The 23,267-nt window shown below is 35.3% G+C and overlaps 1 long non-coding RNA gene across 1 annotated transcript in view; it reads right to left on the bottom strand.

Annotated features, from left to right (window-relative positions):
• LOC128490221 (uncharacterized) overlaps positions 1-23,267 on the bottom strand; it is a 67,146-nt gene that overhangs the window by 8,198 nt on the left and 35,681 nt on the right. The window contains exon 2 of the long non-coding RNA XR_008353933.1: positions 18,958-19,048. This is a non-coding gene — a long non-coding RNA (uncharacterized LOC128490221). The remainder of the gene's footprint in view (positions 1-18,957; positions 19,049-23,267) is intronic.

Raw genomic sequence — 23,267 nt, 5'->3', positions numbered from 1 at the left:
AGCACACATGTATGAACAAACTTCTATTCAACTGCTTCATGTTCTTTTACAGTTCAATACAAATGGTCAACCCTTGTGTAGTTTCAACTACTTAGCTAAACCAAATTCAGCTCCAAATTTAAAGTTTAAAAATTTAAACACTTTAAGGTTTGCTTAACTCTTATGATGAAACATTGTACACAGAATACTAACTGGACATTCAACTATAAATATGCTGTTTAATATAATTAAAAAAATACAAATCAAAATCCCAGTAGTTAATAAAAAGAAATACAATAATTTTCAATAAAAATCACATCTTTCCTACCACTACTAAGATTTTCAAGAAAAAGTGATTGGGTTGAGTGATACTGTTTTTTTAAAAAAGACTTTAACATCTTTCAACTTTTAAATAAAATACATATATGAATGAATGAATGAAATAAATAAAGTAACTATGTTACCTAAAGTGTCATTTATGCACACCTTTATTTGCAGTCCCTTACGCAAAGCAACATTTTACCCATGCTGACTCCCCTTAGCCTTCTTACTGCGTTGATTTTAAAGAGAAAACTAAAATTTGAGATGAAACCATAATTGAGTTAATAACTAAAATGATTAATGAATTGGAAAAATTAATTCTAACAAGTGTCTGACCCCATGATGTCATTTTTAAGAAAGTGGCCAGAGCTGAGTAATGCACTGTATATTCACACCAATAAGGGAATTTTATAGTCTTTATCATGTGAATCAATATTTTTAGCATTATAATAATACCTTACCAACTTACTGCACTCTTAAGCACATGATGAATAAGTATACTTATTTCTAAATGCACTGAAAACAGGGTTTTAAGGATAGATGTAGTGTGAGGCTGTTTCTCTTATTGTCAAGCATCGTTACTGCACCATCATGTCAAATACATTGACAAATATAACCGTGTGGTCCATTTCCAAAGGTAACATTTCACACTTCTAACTGGACTGCAGCAGTAAACCAAAATAAAATAACTATCCTGCCAAAAACAGAATAAAACTAAATACATGGTCAGTGGTGATCTTTTTTAATTTAATGTTTGTGTTCTACGTGCTCTGACATCTGATGGTTCATGCGCATGTTACAAGTAATACGAGAAATGAATGAAGGTGAATGAAAGCATTGGTAGTTATCAGCCTGTTATTTATCGCGTATTTATCACATGGTTTAATAAGGTGTATAAATTTGTAGCACTCAGTTTTCTGGAAAATCAAGATGTAAAAAGTAACACTTGAATAAATGACTCATCTACATAAATAGAATAAATATGACTAGACAGGACCCCTATACCGTTAAGATAGGCCTGATAATTTAAGAAAATATTCAATCCACTTTAACGCATAACTCTTGTTTTATTGAGATGTGTCTTGATATTGTATTCAACTCTCTCTAAAATGCAATTCTTTTTTCCTTTATTATGCTAGATCAGTTATCTCTGCTCAGCAACTGGGACATGATTTCCTGGGAAGGCCAGCATCTGCGCAGTGAATTGTAAGAGCTTTCAAGCATTTGTGACCTAAATTCATTAAGCAGAATGCATAGATTTGGATGATCACTTGATTCTAAGCTCGGCACTTGAGCCTTTAATTTCCCAATGTTAAATAAATGCACAGTATGCCACCTATGAAATTCTAAATCCCATTTCTGATATAATTGCAGAGATGGATACATAATATTCTTACGCAGTCCTACACCCCCTCCTCATACATGTTGCAGAAGCCTAATGCAGGCGGAATGCCTAGGGCAGTTTCTCAACAAATGGCAATGCATTATTTATAGCCTTGTTCAATAAAATAGCTTTCATTTACTGCTTGATATTTCACAGAATAAACCCGATGCATAGTATTTTATATGTATTTTGACCAGATGAAAACAATCTTTCAAAAATGTAAAGATCTAAAACCACTTTTTTGGTTTCACAATACATTAACCTTTTGCAGTTATATTCAAAGTCATCATATGAGCAAAATATAGGTCACCCACTCTATTATTCTGCTGGAAAGCTATTTATTCGGACACATATCAACTCATTTTGACAGCAGAATATTTACACCAACATATTTCAGCTTCGAAAATCCAGAAATCTGCATATTATCCAATGATTTTAAATGAAACTCTGCATTACTATGCAATAATGAGATACCAAAAGTCACTTTATTTACTGAATGATTTGCTATGTACCCATTTACAGTTAATATGAGAATTAATGATTATATTTAAAGTTTGTTCTTCGTAACGCACATGCATTTTGTATTTATTTAAAATAGCTTAAAAAGGTTACATTTTGACAAAACTAATAGACAATCTCTTTGCAAAACAATTTTTAATTAACATTCATATGCAAGTTGGGGAAAGAGTGATCTTTTAAACAGAATTTTAAAATGCAAATATCACGTATTATCAAAAGGTAAAAGTCTGGCCTTTGATGTCAATAGTGTCAGCTTTACTAGTCATGGATTTTCCAGTGATTCTGCAAAGCATGGCAGCTATAAAAGAATGGAGGGGGCTGTGCAAAAGTGACAATATGAAAATTACAATGGAAGGCCGGTAACATTCAGCCTGAGGGACATGTCCAGCAAGTGGCCTAGATATAAAGCATAGAAAACACATTTAGTAGACAAAGCCCTCATGTAATGCATAGGAAGCCCATAAAAATACACCGAATGGGTCGATTCATTGTGTAAATGCCAGTTAAAGTTGTGTTACTCAAGGCAGCATTGTGTATTTATGTGAGATTGCAAGAACAACAACAAAAAAAATTAGGCTGTGGCCCAAAGTCTCAGAGTAGCCCAAAAGCGATTGTCCACCTTGCCAGCCCTCTTCCTGGAGAGTTGTGTTGTTGATAAGCATACAGTTGTGAAAAGTCATCTGCCTTAAAAATACCCACAATGATATTGGATAAAGTGGTTCAGAAAATACTTGAGAGCAGACTTATTACAAACTTATCTGTTTAATGCCTTCTCTTATTTTCTGTAGTTGTAATTTAGGTATGATAAACACCAGACCTTGAAGACTACAAACAGGGCAGTCTATTTCATTATCTCCACTTTAGCAAAAGTTGCTCAATCAAAGATATAGTTATCTCCCTTCTCCTGACTCAAGCCGCATGAACCAATCAATGACACTCAGGGGAGAGATAACTTGATGGGGGCAGATAATAATTTAGATTAAAATTAAAATGTGCAGCTCCCATAGTATACCATAGTAAAAATGATTTTTAATATATATATACATTGCTAATTTTAATCTGTAAGCACATTAAATGGGTTAATTAATATACTGAACTGTAAAATGTGAGATTTGGGTAAATAGTCCACTGTCTACCTATCATGCTGAGTTTATGGATTAAATGCCCCAACAGAATCCATTAGTTAATAATGAAGTCCTATGACATTGTGGCAATGGATCACCTATTTTTAATGATTTGATCTAAGGAACAATGGACCCCGTGGATTTGACTATATTTGGGACCATTTTTATTTCTAGAATGGGCTTCACGTGTATTTTCAGGATGCTGCCCATCTTTTAGCAGATATTCTATCCTCAGACAAACTCTAAACATTATGAATTGTCATTATAGATGAATGTCTCTGCTAAACATATTCTTCAACTGACTTTTAAAGGGTACACTATTTCCACCCTCACAGCTGTGCATTTGCTACAGACTTAATTGAATCTCTCATTATCACTGTTTGAGAGGATGAGTAATGATACTGTATCACAAAACTGTATGTCTACCAATGTACACAAGGAAACATCTACGCAAATATTTTTAATTCCAGACAAACCCCCTGCAGTTGCTAAACATAATGCACCAATTAGGACACATCATTAAAAAAACTAAACATGGAATCATATTAAATATCAAAATAAAGAATCATATACTGTAGAGCGAGTTGCAAAAAACCTTAGTGAAGACAGTGATACCCATCAAGATGTTATAAGAGGGTTTTTAATAGTTTTATCAATGTAGTGAATACACCAAGATGTACAGTAAATTTATAAAATCATAAATCTTAATGTCCTTCAAAGTATGAATAATAAATACATTGCAATAAAAAATAACGATAGAAAAACGTATTAATGTTATTAACTTTATTACTATTTATTATTGAAAGGTCTTAAAAATGCATTAAGACAGATACATTATAGTCCACAGCATGTATGTGTCAATTATTTACTCAACTTTAGCAATGAACGTTTTCCCAAAAAGAGGTTTTATAGTCATAACAGCCTCTCCTCCGGGGTATCCAGGAGAGGATTTCTGACTTTAGAGCTATGTAGCAAAGTACCTGGCATGGTTCTTTGGTTGTTAGAGCTAGTAATAAGAGCAAATATATGAAGTCATAGTTATGAATGTAAAGCCAGGTTGAGATGAACCACAGCTTTGTTATAAGGCTGAGTATTGGGCTATAAACTATACATCAGTATGTATTTGCAGTATATACAAGTATAATACTTCTGCGTTTTCTCTCCCTGTGATGTTGACAATAAATGAAGTACACTGTTAGGTGTGGAGAAACGTAAGAGCCGATAAGAGTCCTAGAATGTCAGGAGGCATGTGACTAGAAATAAACAAAGTGTCTCCTCGTACAGGGGTGTATCTATCTTTGGCAGTAAAATGTGAAAACACTCACACTGTCACTCGCTCTTACTCAAGCTCTCTCACACTCTCACTCACTTTCACTCTCTCATGCTCTTTCAGTGTCTCCTGGTCTTACTTTGCATGCAGGTTTAAAATGAAAATCAGTGTAAAAAAAAAAACTATGAAAAGAATGGCCGTGCCTCATCAGTCCAGTTCATTAAGATTATATTTGTCCTAAATTTTGGGAGAAAATGTTCTCATTCTATCACCACTAGCATACTTATGTCACTAGCTGAAGCCTTCCGTATTTTCACCTTTTATATGAATACTGATCCTTACATGTAAACAAGTAACCGCTAATAATGATGGTTCTATTCTGCTCTTTTCTTTTGCAAATATTGGTCTCAATAGCAATAACTTACACACACTTAGGTATATAAATAGTTATAACATGTAAACTATAGTAATAGAATATTTTTTCCCCAGCGTCGCCATCTTTGTGCCAACAGATTCTGTTTTTTTAGAGTTGTGATAGTTAAAGGAGGTGATGATTGTAATATGTTTTAGTTATTTATCTACCATTAATAACACAATATTGGATAGGACAGCTCATTTTACGTATTAATTAATGTTGTCACTGACACTGGATGGCTTCATTATGGACAGACAGGCCACAAAATGAACTATGTCACAATGATCAATGGCAGAATTATTTAGTATGACATGGTGATATGGAGACTGTAGAACTATATACAATAATTATATTGTAGAATGCCTTAACAATCCAGGTGTGTGGGCCAACAGTGGTTAAAGTAAACTTCTAGATCTACATGCACCTTCATAAGTAACCTAATACACGTACAACATCTCTCAAATAAACACAGGGCCGGGGTAGGGCTCATAGGTTGGCTCTGGCTCTTTAAGGCCAGTGGCTAACTGATGATGTAAGTGTGGCCAATGGCTGGATACACACAGCCTCATTCTATTTGTTCATGCTCATCATGGCTGGCTAGTTCCCACTGACCCCTCCAATGTAGCTCTATTGGTGCTTGTGCATGAGATCCTTAGTATGCGTCTGTCAGCTCAACACACGTACAAAAATACACAGCAAAAGTGCAAGAGCATAGCATATACTGCTGCACATATACAACATTTATTGGCCACTGACCTCAGACTTCCAATTTAATTGCCCAGTCTGCCCTCAGCATGTAGGAGGGGCTGCCAGAAACAAAGTTAAACCTAAGATGCTATGAATGCTAGGAGCACTGCTTTCAAACGGTATTCATCTTTGCATAATATATTTACAAATTCAGTTTATTAGAGAGGTTTTTGAATGATTCTAAGGATATTGTAAAACTACTTAGATTCAGCCTTTGGACGTGTGAGGTTAACCAGAGATCCATGCTGCATCTCCGATCACAAATATGTGCAGATGTGTCCTAAAGCCCTGCGGCTGAAAATAGCCGACAAATACACTCCATAAGAAACACATCAATCCCCCTCTATTTCCTTATATCACAACCTGTCCTTCCCACATACACAGACTTTGACCTCTTCCAGTAACCTGAACCAAAGTACCCCAATCATTTATTTCATACTAAAGAACAATCTGAAATCTAAACTACGACTGTGACCTTCAATTTATACGAGATAACAGAAAACATGATCAAAGATCAGAGTGCAGATGGAAGCAAAACTTGCTATTTTTACAGCTACACTGCAAAAACACTAACAAGCTGTCACACAAAAAGGCCAGAAATGCAAGGACTTTCATTTGGATTGCTTTACATTTATATTGCAGATACAGAATATATATATATATATATATATATATATATATATATATATATATGTGTGTGTGTGTAAAGGCTGTTTTCAATCTGTATTTATGGGAGGGTTATTTATACCCCCTTCAGGACCCACTTCTTCGGGGTGTTTCATTTTGCTTCGTTCGTTCTTGTTTAACCCCTACCACAAATATATTTCTACATCTCAAATATATTTATCTATGTCTTAATATAAGGCGTTTCAGGAGGCAAAGTGGCGTATAGAGGGTTAAAAGGCATTTCTGGAGGCAGAGTGGCAGTAAGGGGGTTAAAAGGCATTTCACAGAGCACTTTGCCTCCAGAAATGCCTTATGCCTCCCATTTAACACTCCCTCCCTCCTCCAAACTTACCAGAGCTTCTGAGTCCCCGGTGCGTAGTCCGGGCAGCGTGTAGAGCTCTACGCGATTCGCGTACACAACTTCCGCTGCAGCCGGGAGGAGGTGCGTTTAGCAGCGGGGGTTGTCTGCGTCCATCGCACAGACCTTCCGCGGCTGTCAGAGAACACGGGCAATTCTGATCTCTGACAGCCGGGGAAGGTCTGCGCGATGGACGCAGACAACCCCCGCTGCTAACCGCACCTCCTCCCGGCTGCAGCGGAAGTTCTCTACGCGAATTGCGTAGAGCTCTACACGCTGCCCGGACTAAGCACGGGGGACTCTGAAGTACCAGTAAGTGTGTGTGTGGGGGAGACAGGAGGATCCAGGTCCCCTGCATTGATGTGGGGGGGATCTGGATCTTAGTCTCATAGTCAGACCTAGTATAGCTCTTAATTAATAGCTCTTAATTAATACGTTTAATAGTATTTTCAGAGAATTCACATGCACATCACATCTAAATACATTTATTAATGCCATGTTGAGTTATGTAGCTTAAGTAGCCAGTTACTTGTTGATGTGCTCTTAAAGAACAACATTCTTGTACAGACCTAGTAGAAAATCACATCACATTTGCACCATCTTTCTATGCTGTGTGTCTTAAGAGCAATTTGTTCATGTTGGTCAACCAGAAAGATATCCTTAGGGGAAATCTATATTTTATCAGATAGGGATTTAATTTTAATTAGCTCCCCAGAAAATTGTTCACATCAAAAAACAAGTTCATCATTTACATTACATTTTTTCTACTTGTCATGAACAAAACCTAACATCGTACATTTGACATGCACAAAGGCAGCTTTTTTTGTCCTTGTATGATTTGCTATTTTAGCCTTGGTACTTTAAGGCCTGAGGCCAATAAATGATAATAAGTGGGGTCACACATTTCATTTTATGCATATGCAGCATGTGGGCAATCATATACAGTTGGAGGCTGCGCACTGCCAGTCTGGCACTGGATTGGGCGCATGTGAAGTCCAGTAGGCAAGATGCCCTTGGTGGATTTGCACGGTGCAACAATATGTGCTTAATGTTGACCTATCGCTTCTAAGTCAATGATTGCATGATAGATGAGATATAGGAGAGTCATTTTGTATGCCCTTTCTATAACAGCATATGATCCAGGATTCCAGAACAGTTATAAAGAACTGCTATCAGTTCAATAAATTAGACTCCTTGTAACTAATTGTAACGGGTTCACCAAAAGATCACCCATATGTATCCTCCTGTTGTCTCCGAAATCATGCGCACCATGGAACCCTGCTATGTGTACCCAATAAGTAGACACAGGGCAGCTGCCCCTTTTGCCCTGATGTAAAGATGGTCCTGAACTTATGGTATTTACAGCAAAGTATAATAAAGACTAACTCTTAAGAGAGTTTCAGGGGACACTCCTAGGGAGAAAAGGTAACAATCAGAGAGTATTGCTTGAAAATTGGGACCTTGTTCCTATTTCAAGATTTAGAGTTCTGAATGATAAGAAGTTAAACACTGTAAAATATGCATAACTACTTCCTGTGATCATGAATGCATATTTCCCACTATACTATAATTTTCGAGAACTTCTACAGAGCACATAAAAATTTGCATGGATATGGACCATGGTAGTTGGAATGACTATACAATGAATCTACACTAAGAGACAAGTCATTGTTACGCTGACAGTCAGTGAAAGCCAAAACAAATTGGAGATGTAATTTGCAGCACAAAAGAACTTGAAACACTGACATATGCAGTTCTAGCTTTTTAAAATTTCTGCAAATAATAGCTAAAAGTGACACAACTGACAGCGTGGAAGGAATGAATGATTAATAGCTAGGCAGTTTAGGTAACATTTAGTCAAGCCAACAGCATTGTTTTTACGGCTACATCTGCATGCTGAATTGAGGCAGATTCCATTGTTGAGATAGGATTAGAGATGATAACTCATTACAATATGAATATAATACCAAAATGAAGGGCCCATTATTTTCTAAGTTCCATTATCTGCTCGCAGTTTGTACAGGATTTCTGGGGGCAATCTTTGATACTGCATCTCGTCGTATTTTGGTACATTTTGGACAGCATTGGTTTTGCAAAATACATTGTAATACAGTCTACGATGAAAAATGTGCACTACAGAAAAAACATATTTCAGTTGTAGAGGCCATGACCAAAAATTTACATTATTTATAGTGATAAAAGTGCTAAAAATTCAACATGCATTCTTAAAACAAACGTCTGCTAGCAACACCAACTTTTTGGTTTGTCCTAAACACTCATTTCATATATTTGTAATACAAAATTTAATTCATGCCAAAACACACAGTTTTATTTTCTAAACAATTAAAAATTAAGAGGCGATTTAGTCGGGAGCAAAATGAAGGGAATGAAGAGCATATCAGTGGATTTTTACATTGGTCTAACTAAACAAACGAAAATATGTTTTGGATTTGTACAAATAAACTACTGCATGAGTAACAGTGACTTTTCATATGATGCTACACGGTGATGATCGGTGACAGAGCTATCAACATTTCTACTTTTTTACTCTTGATTTATGATATATTACAGATTTGTTTCTTTTCCTCTAGAGTAATATATAGATTTTATTGTTTGGTTTCTACTCAAAATGTAGACACTGTTTTTTGGCAGTGACTTTAACACCCATCATGTGTTCTTTTCTTTTGTATTACTTAGTACACAAAACAAGATTTTATAAACAGTATGGGTTGAAAGAGTGGACGGCTACTTATTTGTTTTGAAATAAGAAGATCTGTTGTGTGTATACATATTTTCTGTTTCCAAGACAATGAACAAATATTTTATGAACCTTTATCTGTAGTATTTTTAAATACTACAGATATAGTATTAAATTAATATTGAGCCTACTGGTTACTTACAAAAATGGTTGACACAAGAATTTGTAAATTAAGTTTTCTTTCACACCTTAGCCATGTTTCTGGCATGCTGATAATTTCATAAGATCAACCATGACACCTGTCTCTTTTTTTTACTGATCTGTATTTGCACTACACTAATTATAGAGCAGCCTAGAGGGTCAAGAGAAAGTGTGTGTGTGTGTATATATATATATATATATATATATATATATATATATACGCGAGAGCGAGAGAGAGAGAGAGTGAGAGACTAACAGGGTAAACTATCAGCGGTCTTTTTTCATAAATTGACTTTAGTATATATATGTATATATATATATATATATATATATATATATATATATATAAATCTGCGAAGTTATAGTATTCATATATCTCTGTGAGCTGTCAATAATAATGATTCATTAGATACAAAAGATGAGGATACTCTATCCAATGCATCATCACTAATTGATTTGTTTTACATATCAGTGGGTCTTAAATTGTTTAAATTTGTACGGTTATGTAAAGTGCATTTTAATACTAACATGAAGAACATTTAAAGACCTAAATATATAATATATCAAATAAAGTATAATCCGCTGGACATTGTGTCTATTTGATCATATCATACTAGATTATTGACAGCTCTAAAATACATTTATACTTTAACTCTCCAATAATGAACCCCATTTAATTAGATCCATTGTAGAGCTTACTGTTTTTGAAGAGTGACTTCTACACTAAATTAGGGACAGGCAATATACATTTTGAAAACTCTATTGATAAAATAGGCATTTTTATCTTTTAAAATAAAGGTACCAATATTTGGAAGCGTAGGATTTAAATACGGTATATAATAAGAAGAAAATGTGCATTACCAAAGTACTAACAAAGGGACACTGAACAGAACCAAACAAGGATCCCATATTATTGAGAACTCTTTCAAATTTTGCGAGCGACTGGATCCCTAAAGTAATAAACAAGCTAGAGAAGAGAACAGAGGAAAGCAAGAAGTAGCATACGTAGTTTGTACAGAAATAAAGTAAATGAAAACAGACAGGCCATCAAGAATATAAGATGTCTTTACTTAAATAAAGGCTGAGGATTAAAATAAAGATTCTGTAAACGATGAAGGCACAAACATTTAATACAATTAATGTCATGTTCAATGCCGAGCACAAGAACAAACAAATTAATGGCTAGAGCTTGTAATTGAAGTGGTATCAGTAATTCGATGGCATGAATAGGTCACAATATATCATCATTATGTCACTATAGTCTTATGCACCTTTATTCCTCAGTTCAGGCACTGCCTGTAGGGATATGGTTTACAACATTCTTTTTTTATTACAATTCAGTAGCATGGGGGAAAAAATCCAGAAAAAAATGTGTATTGATATTAAAGAAACTATATGAGGTATTTATGTCATCATAGATATGAGATAAAAATGTATTTAAAATGTATGTGAAATTGCTACTATATTAGGAGGTTAGTTATGTGTTGTACGTAGTTTTTAATGTTAAATGCATTGCATTGTAATGTGACACATGAAGAATAATATATAAGTATCAGCTATTTATAGTAGAGGAAAAGTAATAAGAAACTAAATAATATATGATGACTAGGGTATGCTTGTAAAGTTATTTATGTACAGCCAATATGAGGGGCAAAGGGATATGGAGTTTAAAGAGGTTTCATGGTAAAAAATATTTTTCTCTTTGAGCATTTAACTACAGTGCTGTATACAGTAAAGGGGGTTAGTCCTGAAAAAAAACTGGTTTTATTTCATTTTGTTTCAGTAACTGTAGGCTGCTATTATTATCAGTCATGTGATATTCTGTGTAACTTTCCCTGCTCAAATATCGCACTTGGCTGATTCTTTACGGCAATGCTAATGATGTCTGTTCCTACAATGACTTTCATTAGTCAACGTGTCCAGCTGGGTGATTAAAGCTGACCCATTATATTACTCACCACGTGTTATCAAATGTTAAGGATGTTTGTTTTACAGAGTTGGCTCAAATAACAGAGTGTAGAACACATACAAATGGCATATATATATATATATATATATATATATATATATATATGACGTGGGTCCTGTTACATCTGGCGTAAAGCTAACACAGCATTCCATAATAAAAACATCATATGCACAGTGAAATATGGTGGTGGTAGCGTGATGGTCTGGGGCTGCTTTACTGCTTCATGACCTGCGTAACTTGCCATAATTTATGGAACCATGAATTCTGCTCCCTACCAGAAAATCCTGAAGGAGAATGTCTGGCCATCAGTTTGTGACCAGTTGGGTTATGCAGCATGACAATGATCTAAAGCACACAAGCAAGTAAAACTCTGAATGGCTCAAAAAAGACAAAAATTATGTTTTGGAGTGGCCTAGTCAAATGCCTGACTTGAATCCGAATGAGCTGCTGTAGCATGACCTTAAAAAGGCAGTTCGTGCCCGAAAACCCTTCAATGTGGCCGAATTAAAACAATCTGCCAAAAAGAGTGAGCCAAAATTCCTCTACCGCAATGTAAAAGAATTATCTCAAGTTATGGCAAACATTTGATTGCAGTTGCTGCCGCCAAGAGTGGCCCAAAAAATTATTAGGTTTAGGAGGCAATTACTTTTTCTCATGGGTGATATAGCTGTTGATTAAAAACATATGAAATTAACATTTTAGTTGGACCATCTAAGAAATTTAAATGTGACAAATAAGCAAAAATAAAAAAAAATCGGGCAGGGAAAAATACTTTTTTCACAGCACTGTATATATGTGAAAAGGAGAAGGGATACAATTGATCATATGGTTCTTTTATTTTAAAAAAAAAGTCAGAATAGATTGTTTTGTTTATAATACAGGGGTATGAAAATGAAAAGAGAAAGATAAATATAATGTTACTCTTTTTACAATGCATTCATGTTATTGTCTGTCATTGTTCTTTTGTGTATCGTGTGTTTAAACAGCTGCAGAAATTGACCTAAAGCAACTACTTATGCCATATCACCTGTATCATAATCCTTTTATAATTCTAATAATGCATAGTCAGTTTCCATTATAGGGAAAGGCAAACCAGGCATGAAAGTGATTCAGTGATAACAGCATTTGAATATATCTATGTGCATGCATTCTAAATGATAATACATAAAACATAAACTATTCATTCGATACTAGAATTGATAAGAGGAAATACAAGCATTGGTCAGGGGCACAACCTACAGGAGGGTCATCTTTATTTTAAATGTTTTAGGTCTGTACTCTTCTGTCTTTCACACTTGCAGAGAATGAGCATACATTACTAGTAAAGGTGCCACCTGAGCTTATGTCATTTCCATACCTGGGAACTTCTTAGCTCCGCTAAGAGGCTTCCCTTGTGGGACGCAGCCGAGACTGCCCATTGACATCAGCGCTGACGTTAATGGGTGATCTCGATATTAGCGGGCGGTTCCAATGAAGTAGGGGGCATTTCTGCTGATGTCAGTGGGCGTTCCCCATGACATCGCAAGACTCTGCAACCCAGAGGATTCGGGTGTTGATCGGAGAACTCCCAGGTATGGTCATATCTAGCCAGACCTGTCTCCCTTTTGTAGCATGAACTATAGCCATTTGTTGCTTGATGGTTATGGAAAAATAAACAGCCCTAGATAAAATCCAATATTTCAACTGATCATGAAAAAGTGGCTATTGATTTATGTAATCATCAGTAGGGTATTACATCATCTTATAATTGTAATTGTACAATATGACAATAGTTCCATATATTGTACTGAAGCTGGTGGCAGTAATTTCTAAATGGAGATTTGCATTTGGTAAACCATTGCAAACTGGCCAAATAATTGAAGTGGTTTCAGCATGTCAGTACAAATGACTAGAAAAGGCCCTTCTATTTTCTTTATATGCCCAACAGTCTTTGTAAAAATGTACCACATTACTTATTCTGTGCCTGTAGGTTATGTGTTGTTTGAAAACCAATTAGGGATATTGGGGATCTGCTGCCTGTATTTTCATAGTGAAGCCCACACATGTCCTGATAGCAATGTGTTGAACAGACCATAATCTGTTGTATGCACTGAGTTTATGTCAACAGAAAAAATGCTCTGCTACTGAATGAGAAAGAAAAATAGCCCTGGCTAAAACCAATTTGCTTTTTGTTCATTAGAAATAATAAGGCCAGCGGCAGTTGTAACATGGTTGTGTTTATTTCGATAGCAGTGGTTGTTCTTCGTCTGGACTTGGTGGCTATTGCAGCACAGCAGGTTATCCAAACACATACACTCAGATTTAATGAAAGCGCAGTAGTGAAAAAAACACCACCCTATTTGAATATTGTAATTGGTATAAATGCACAACCTGGGACGCAGCGAAATTTGCTGCCTTACGCTTTTTGTTCCCACTGTGTGATTATTAAATAGTTTGTTTTTCCCTCTGGGCATCTTTTCATGTACACACAATTGATTGCTGATAACTAATTTTTATTTTATTATTTAAACAGTATACACAGGGGCCAGAAAGGAGGACACATCTTTAGACTGAGCATGGCTTGTGTTCCTGTCTCCTCTGTGCCATTTTACTTTGTACTCTTGGGCTGGTGTGTATAGCACGAAGAGTCTAGAGGAGCTTGCTAATATCAGGAAAGCAGAGCCTGTTAGTTCAATATAAAGATAAAGGATGGTGGCAGATCGAGTTTTGTCTATGGGGTTGATGTTCAGCTTCTACCCTAACTCATTCATTGTGTAGCATACATAGAAATGGAGCTGTGTAATTGTATATATGATATTTTGGAGTACCATATTATGATTCAGTTCCTTAGCATATGTGATATGACATAGTTTTATGTTTTTGATTTAAAGTGATTTGCATAACTGTGGAATTCCCAAGGCAGAAGGCAGGCAAACTGGAGCTCTCCGTGTTCTAAGGGAGTGACTTCATGAGGCATGGGGCCAGCAGAGCAAATAAAGACACCGCTATACCCCTATAAAGAAGAATGCATATTAAAGTATTCTGTAAGTGCTGTAATATGTGTTCTTCCAATTAAAAAAGCGCAATCACATGAGGTAGAAACTGTAACCTTGTTGAAAATCAGTGCTTTCCGCTTATGCACATTCTCTGAGGTGTGTGTATCACCAACTGGCTGGGGTAGGGAAAGGGACATATGCATGTGGGAGGATTTTGCAGAATCTCTCCACGCATTTGCAAAAGGAACAACACTTTAAAGAGACCATGCAGCTATCAGGTGCATATGATGGATGGAGTGTGCCTTTCAGTAGATTTCCTGCCTGAACAAAAGACGGAAGTGACCTAGAGACGTTGTGAAGCACCACTCCACCTAGAGACTCCTGGTCAAACCTGGAGAGTTCCCATGTATAGTAATTTGGATGTTTTTATTATAGTTATGCTACCTTGAATAAATATTTTTGGCCCTGGTTTAAGAATTATGTCCGTTAGTACTGCATGTTCAAATATTTACAGAATTCTATGCAGACATGGGCCACATCATCAATTTCTAACACATATTTGAAAAGCCTTTGTAATTTTGGATCTTTCTTAGTGTGCATCGGCTTTTCTCTAAATTCTTGTGTTATGACTTTTGTTGAGAGTATTGCATTCTAATTACTTTGGGTTGGGGTATTTTTCTCAAAGTGTGTTGGGTATGACACTCCCTTTACTTGTGCATTTCAGGCATTTGTCTAATGCCTGTAATTGTGGCACTGCAGTAGGCATCTTCCATGTAAATAAGCATGGTGGGTGGTATTACCCAAGAACACCTGAAACATCAGCATACTCCGTGTATTAAACAGAATAAAATAAGTACATCAAACTGAACTTAAATATCCAATTGTCTACACAGTTATTTTTTTACAATGTTCTACAAGTGCATTAAAATATGAGCAGTTATTTCAGCTCAGCCATTTAAATAGCTGTAATAATAGTTTGAGAAAGGCTCTGCTAGAATTACAGGATCTTAGACTCATCCAGGCTTCTTCAATATATATAATTGATAAGTGGAGGCGTCTGCTTGACTGCTTCATTTTCATTTAAGCCTTGTGGACCAAATGAGCTGCAGTGTTCTTTTCTGACCTCTTAAAAGAAGGGCCCCAGAAAATGTCTTTGGATGACTTGCTACAAAGACACCATCTAATCAATCCAGACACATGACGTTAGGGATTCAAATCCGTTCAAGCTAATGATGAACTGAGATTTCCAGACTCAATGCTCTTTGCTTATATTTTTGTGAAAGATCTAAATAGATAAATGAATTACTAAATGTTTTACAGGCAAAATGTAGTCCAACAGTGAAATACTCTCTGCATAGTATAATACAATAGGTATAATCTTAACGAGACTGTTATTATAAGAGTGAAAAAACTACGCTTACCATAAAAAAAGCTTAACTGGCACTGTACAAGAGCATAATTGGTATAGTTATATGTAAACTGAAGATTTTAAGCTTCCGAGCAGGACCCTCTCAACTAATTGATTTGTCTTGGCCTGTCAATTCTAGTTGGAAATATGTATTGTAAGAAACTCGGCGTAAATTGTTGGCGCTACATAAATAAAAGATAATAATAGTGATAATAATGAACTAGGACCAAAAACACATGTTGAAGTAGCAAACAGATACAGTACACAATGTTATTGAAGGTATGAACGCTACGCCTCCTTCTGTATTAACAGTAAGAATAGGCATAAGGGAGAGGCTAGGCCCTAGGCCAGTTTGTTATCATCTGGGTTGAGAATGGAAATATCTGGATAAACCAAGTCTGGATTTCAAATATCTTTGAAATAGGAAACAGAACAGATTTTTACATTTTCTCAACAACAACCTCAACAACAAAATGCCAAAGACATAACTTTACATGTATAGTGGCACAAAAATAATCTATAAAAAAATTGACATGTGATCAAAATTTATTGAATTGCTTTTTCAAAGTATCACAAGTAAATGAATGGTGGTTTCTGTTTTCCTATAATGCCTCCACCCAAAGTGCTGTTGCAAAAGGCAAGCATAAAGAGTGAAAAACCTATTAATATGCATTTGGGGCAAATTCTTTGTATTGCAAGAAAATGACAGGACCTCATTTTCTACAACTGTTTTTTTTTTTTTTTTTACTTTAGTAATTAATGAATGGCAAACAAATGTACCATAACGGGACCAAATAGAGCCTAAACTGTGACAGAAAATCAATGAGAACCTTGTAGTACAAAGTAAACTTAGGAAACCACGGCTCTACTCAATATAAATGTAATTACAGTAGGTATCCCTCGCTGAATGTATTGTATAAAACAGCAAAACATAGATCTTAAGTACAGACCTGCACAAAATTTGTGTTTCCGTAACAACTCTTTGTGGTATTCCAGTAGTATGTGAGAACTTGTCACAATTGTCACAAAATAAGTCATGGTATAATACCTCAGAGTTAACATCAAGAAATATTTATTTAACAAAGCTTCCACATACAGTCACTTACTCTTTTGGACATACAGAAACCTGTTTTTCACACTTCTAATTTTGAACGTTCCTTGGGCCCAGGGTAAACCACTGCCTTAAACGTATTATAACATAAACCTTTCTTTTTATATTTTAAGTCCAAGTTAATGCAGGCAAATAAATTAGGATTATCAGAAACATTTTTATTTTATGTTATGAAAAATATTGCTTCAATGCAGTAGACAAAGTAGATTATTAGTAGATTAAAAAATGGATTTTAATTACAAAATTGAATTTATAATCACGTTATAATGAGCCCAACAAGAAGAGGAAGGCACAGAGGAATGTGGGTCCCAATTTGGAAGGTTTATACAGTGAGTTGACACTTTCTATTTAACCTCTGTACACTATTGCCTAAAAATCTGTATATAATAAAAAAAATTAACAGTGAAAAAAAATCATTTTTACTCACACTTTTTCAGGAGCATTTTATAAAAAAAAAATCTCTTTTCAACACTAAAACAGAAACATCTCAAGAGGTGTCGCACTCCTTTAACACACTGCTGCAAGTGATATAAGAGAACGTTCAGCATCTGTATGTGCTAATTTATTGTGTTACATTTTTAGGGTATTTTCGCATTTAATATTTCAAGCATTTAATGCATTAACATGTAGGTAACATATCTAAATGCAGACCCCTAAATGCAATATCAGACACCTTGCAGATAAACTCTAAAGACACTATTTTTGTGAGGTCACTATAATTCTAAAATATTTACACTGGCCCTTTTTTTTAATCACTAAAGAGAGAGGGGAGGCTTAAACTTATTCAGAAATGAGAAATAAATGTACTTATTTATACTACCCACCACATCTACTCATGTTCTTTCAAATTGTACATTAACATATATTATCTAAAAACTGATCATTCCGTAAATCATATATACATGTGTGTACAATTACAAAAGCAATTTAAAATAATAATTTCTAGTCAATTGAAAACCATCCTAGGCAGCCATTTATTTGAAATAGTAGAAATGAACTTCTCGGACTCCCTCTCCAATTTTCCATTCTGCCTTCTTTTTCTCCACTAAGTCAATAATAACTTTTTTGAGTTGAGGGATCCCTGGAGTAGCGATTGTATATTATCCTCTAATTAAACATGAATAGTGCTCATCATGAATAATTCAATATATTTTGCTGTTTATTCTAAATTCATAATTGGCTACAATGTCTGCAGTCAATAAGCAAAGCGTCAGTGGCGGCTGGTGGGTAATTCCAATGGGGATTCACATGCTGCTGTTCCCTCTCCACGAACACACAGAATAATGGCGCTTCGCGCCTTGCGTTGTTAGCCCCGCCTCCCCGCTCACGTCAGTCACTGGGGAGGGCGGGGAGACTCCTGGCTGGGCGGTGAGTGTGTTGGCTGGGAGCTCCTCCCCCGTTCACACAGCTTTGGCAAGCACGGCAGCAATAGAGCGATAGAAGAATGAACTATGAACAGGCTGCCTGTTCATAGCTCTTTCTTGGCATAGGCAGGCTACATCAGGGGACAGGAGGCTTCATGCGCATGTGAGCCCCAAAACGCAAAAATATTTTTTTTTTTGGAAAATTCATCAAAAAAACATTTTCATCTAAATGAAATATAAATAATAAGTTATTATTTCTATTTAATTTAGATTAATATATATTTTTTTGCTCTTGGGGGTTCACGTGCACATGTGCTCCTATGGAGGAGCCTCCACTGCAAAGCTTATTTCTTTATTCAGAGGAGACTCCATATTTCCAATTGGAAAAAGCCCTCTATGACCTAGGGCTGAATTGGCTGACATAAAACATTTTTACTAAATACCTTACCTTGTCTTCTATCAGTGATTGAAAGACTGGTTCAGAAGGAACTTAAGATCTTCAGCTCACAACCATCTTCAATAACAGACTGTCCAAGTCACTAAAAGTACAAATATGTTAACAATATGTGATATCATGTTTTATTACAGACGTAAAATAAAAGCTTAAATATCTATTCCAACATATTTTACAGCTGCACATCCATCACTTAGCAGCCGCTGGCCTTAAAGTACCAGGCAGCTTAGTCATCCATTGTCCGACCGTGCACAGCTCTGATTTGGGAGTTGTCTGAAACTGAACTAAGACATGCACTGTATTGCTCCCTCTCCCTCACGATCAAAGAGTTAACACAGTGTTTATGTTTTCATCTAGCACTGAACTACAAAAAATACATTATACAAAACTCCTTAGTGAGTGATTTACACATCTCTGTTTCCCATGCTGATCTCAATCGCTCTTTTAAAATACAATATTGTGCATTAGTTTACTGCAAAGTAGTATATTTTAGAATGCTCTCACGGTAACTAGCATTCTCTGTTTTTTATTATTTTTGCAGTGGATAATAAGCTTATTGTTTTTTCCCATGTATGATCTAAAATACATAACAAAATGTAGTGTGTAAAGAATTGCACAAAGAGAGCATCTGTCGCCAGCAATATTATAACACATCACTGCACTTCCTGGGCTTGACTAGGTTTATGCCTTCGGCCCAATCTGTCATGCTATTGTAAAGAAATCTTTTGTTCACCAGAAAAATACATGAAAACAAAATGCTAAGCAGGTTAGAGAAGATGTAGAGGGGTATACAAATAATGTATTGGTTACAGCTTCCTTTTAAGATCGTTTTCCAGTGCGCTAATGAATAATGATGGCATAATTGGTCTTGTGATGTGTACATTTAAAAATAATGTCAGTTTCATTACAATTATTATCATTCATTAGCAGAGTGTCGGCAGGTTCTGCAGATCTCCACAATTTAACAGTGGCATACACAAACTGACGTACAGTAAACATTGCACAAAATTATACTACGCAAGCTAACCTATTAAACACAAACAATCCAATTTAAACACAAATCTGTGATGTATAATTATATAAAGAACAAACATGCGTGTATATACCATTATATGGTCAAAAAAAATCATTTAATTTTTGAATAGTAGTCCCACATAAAACCATCAGCAATATGTCTTTTACATAGTAGGAAAGGATCGGGTGTCGTGGGCCTAGCCATAATTTGGGGGGGCACTAAGGGAGACCATCTCAAGGCCCTGTTATCATTAAAGATATTAAAGATGACACTGCCTGCCAGTAAAACTAAGGAGCACCCAAGATACCCTTGTTAGGGATTGTTGGTGTTTCTAATTACTTATGGATCCAAAGCAGTGTGGTGTTGATAGGAAACCATGATGATTCCTTATTAATGAGTCAATTCCGGTGGTTGAAGGTCACTTTGTCACATGGAACTGTTGCTGTATTTCAACATTTCCCTGACAGCTGCTCAATAACAATGAAGTCGACTGCAGATTGCACTTCCTTATAAACGTTCTTAAAATGATAAGATGTGAGAGTTGAGAAAATGTTTTGGAGATCTGTATTGCAGACATGGAAAATCCTGAAAATTGTTAACCTGTTACCTATATTTCATTCTTTTTATCTGATAAACTATTATTTTTTTAGCAGCTCTGTTCAGTTTTCTATTATAAGCCTTTTCCGAAGTTCATCTTCTTCCTGTCTATGTAGTCAGTTGTCTTACAAAGAAAACCTTCAAAGGGAAACTCTTGACTAAAGGGATAAAAAGAGAAATGGAATGATAACATAGTTACACCTTTTCACCAGATAAGAATATACGGTGCCAAAGGAACACAGCCTGCAGAAGTTTGATAATATTTAGTTGAAATTTATGTAGGTTATCTTGGTATTCCAACAAAATTGAGAAGAACAAGTCCATTTACAAGGTCAAGCAGAAGGAGATAAATATTTTTAAAAAGTGCCTCATGATTTTGTGGTACATATATGCTTCAAACTGATCTATGCTCCAATAGAACAGACTTTTCCTTCTGGGGAATGTCCCTCAACCTACTTTAAAAGTCATGGGTTCCCTTGTAAGTACATTAATATTATAATAGCATTGAGACCTCTGGCCATTGCTTACTAATGATTGCTTTACAGCCCTGGTGTATAAAGTACATTCTCATTGACACATACAATTTCACGGCATAAAAACACGATATGTTATCTAGTTTGGCCATTCTCTAAGTGGAATGGACATCAATGTTAGAATAAATGTAATCATCTATGTGCACTTAATACCCTCATGGCAAAAACTGATTGGAATGGATGTACCTTTTGCATTTAAAAGGGGAATACTGAACTTGACTAAGCTAGCTTTATGTTCATGTTTTTATTAACATACACAGATTGAGTCAATTGTCGTCATTATTCTGTAGGGGAAACAGTATAAATTATATGTCTTAAATGGTGTTTTATAATGTTGCGCCAACCAACACTCCACATACTTTCCATCCAATTACACTAATACCACCAATTTTATATCTATGCGGTTTGCAAAAGCTTTCATTTTTATTAGCACGTGGAAGCGCAAGTGGAATGTAAATCTGCATTACTGCAGACTTGTTAAATGAGATGCCTACAAAGCATAGATTTCTGTATTTTGCATGAGATCTTATCTCCTTAGGAATAAATAATTTTCGTTTACAGTGTGTATAAATGTTGTTGTTTTTATGTTTGCTTGATTTTCTCCATTTGTTACAGTTTGTTACAATTTGTTACCAATTTCCATGCTAAATACTCTCAGTAGACAGCTCAACTTAAAGCAGAGGCACAGTCAGGGAATAGTGAAATACATATTCACAAAAGAGCAGTAATGCAGATACTGACACTGAAAGCCTACTACGTTGAGGTCTTTTATTTCTGATTAATCAATAGAAAAAATAATAAATACTTTTAATACATGTATGTGTGTTAATTAAGTACATTGTTCAGCCTTGTGTGTGGGGGGGCATTTGAAAAAGAGCTTGATTCAAAATTGATAAAGCAATATATATAACAATAAAAAAAATGTAATTTGTAACCGAGCATTGGGGAAAATCCAAGGGATGTACACATGAAAAAGTTTAAGATACAAATAAATGCTACTATGATTTGTTATTTCAATGTATGTTATGATAAGGGTCTAGCATTTTTTAAAGAGGATGCTACATCTACAGCCCCACATTACTTTTACTGATAGATATGTCACCAGAAGCCAACTGGATGATAGCTCAGCATATGACGTTAAAAGTAATTACATCTAATGGAGAATGTTGTCCAGTGGTTCAGTTCTGCCAACTAATATTTACTATGACCTTTTGTTTAACTTAAGGAAGCAATTAGAAGTTATTGTAAACACTAAGCCACTTAGGTAACATACACTTAGAAGATGTAGATTTGGAATGATTAAGGGGACGTTTCTAAAGTAGGAATATATCAGGGTACAACAGTTTTAAGCAAGGTTACTCTTCCATAGAAATGTGGGCATCTGGTCAGACCTTCTCATTGTTTGGGTCAAACAATTCATTATTTGGCTTGAGCAATGTCAAAATATAAATGGCCTTTGTGTGAAAAACAGAAAACATTACTTACATTGACACATTTAATTTGATTAGCAGATATGAACCATTCAGCCCATCTAGTCTGCCCATTTTTCCTGATATAAAGACTCAGATCTTAATAAGTCCTTGGTCTTGTCTGAGATTCACTATACCTTTATACCTAACCCATGTATGGTTAAATTCTCTAATTGAATTCTCAACTCTATCATCAAACTAATCTTTACTAATTGTCAATGTTTTTAATCTTAAAAAAAAAATCACTGGGTGACTATTTGTAACAATTTCACAAAAAAAGATTCCTAACTCACTCATAAGTTAAACAAATTCATCTGTTAGTGCCCAATAGAATCTTACTTCAAAGTTATCCTACCATAAACTAGCTCAAGGCAGTATTTTTACGATTATTAAAAGTACGGTTTTTGAATTGTGATAACTCTTGTTTGTATTTTCACCAAATGTTGCAAGCTTGTTAAATTTGTTGTTGCAGTTCATTAGTCAGAGATCTGCAATCAGGCTTGGCAAAGGTTTTTGGCATGTGCGGTGTGGAAAAAGTAACAGATGCATTTATTATACATCTCATTATAATCTGGAATATTAACTCCTTCTGTGTCCATTAAAAAGGAATGTAAAAAAATTATAATAATCAAAACTGCCTTTTCATTTAAAATATTTATTCTGTGTATTCTCTTTATATGTTTTGCTTGA

Source organism: Spea bombifrons, chromosome 4 (assembly GCF_027358695.1).
Source record: "Spea bombifrons isolate aSpeBom1 chromosome 4, aSpeBom1.2.pri, whole genome shotgun sequence".
Taxonomy (NCBI): domain Eukaryota; kingdom Metazoa; phylum Chordata; class Amphibia; order Anura; family Pelobatidae; genus Spea; species Spea bombifrons.
Note: the sequence above shows the minus strand (reverse complement) of the source record. Positions and strands in the feature narration are given on the sequence as shown.